The sequence below is a fragment of the Buceros rhinoceros genome, unplaced genomic scaffold, assembly GCF_000710305.1.
Source record: "Buceros rhinoceros silvestris isolate BGI_N320 unplaced genomic scaffold, ASM71030v1 scaffold10662, whole genome shotgun sequence".
Classification (NCBI taxonomy): Eukaryota; Metazoa; Chordata; class Aves; order Bucerotiformes; family Bucerotidae; genus Buceros; species Buceros rhinoceros.
In genome coordinates, this window is record NW_010397166.1 from 19,842 (window position 1) to 20,551 (window position 710).

General features: G+C 46.2%; 1 protein-coding gene across 1 annotated transcript in view; it reads left to right on the forward strand.

Moving 5' to 3' along the window:
• The window catches only part of LOC104502208 (piezo-type mechanosensitive ion channel component 2-like), a gene marked incomplete at both ends in the record, with an annotated part of 53,378 nt that overhangs the window by 18,835 nt on the left and 33,833 nt on the right, over positions 1 to 710 (forward strand). The gene's annotated exons all lie outside the window — the stretch shown is intronic.

The following is a 710-nucleotide window of genomic DNA, read 5'->3' on the forward strand; positions in this document are numbered from 1 at the left end:
GTAGGGAAGCCCTGCCAAGCTCTGCCGGTCAACATATCATGCCCTGGTAGTTCTTCTGCCTCTCACTCCCGTAGCCATGCACCTCCCACAGTTAAGAATACATGTGGGGAAGAGCAATTACCAACCCAAGGGTTCTGCTCGGAGAGTGAAGTTGCCTAATGGTGTCTGGCTTGATGATAGGAGCTTTACAGCTACAAATGCGTAATACTTTAGGATTAGAAATTATTCTAGAAGAGTTTTCATTGAGTTAGCAAATAAAACGTCTCCCTTGCATAGAGGAATTCAGTTCCGTGCCAGACCTTAAGGTCCTAAGCTTCAAGTCTTGGTGTGTTTCTGCCCCTTTAATAACAGGCACTCAAAATCTCTCCAATGTTGAGGTGAGGCACCCATCTATGCTTCTATCCGTTCTAAGGTTCTCCTCAACAAGATTAGGAAGCCCAGTGACAGCAGGGAAAAATAACTTCTTGACTAAGAAAAAAAAAAATAATCAAACTCAAACGAAAAAAGAGAATTTCGACAGTGGCACCTGTGTCAGGACATTCTTTTCCCAAATAATTCTCAGTGACAAGAGATCATAGGATGGTTTGGGTTGGAAGGAACCTTTAAAGGTCATCTCAACCAACCACCCTGCAGGGAGCAGGGACATCTGCACCCAGAGCAGGGGGCTCAGAGCCCCAAGGGCCAACCTACCCTGCCATGGGGCACGCGTT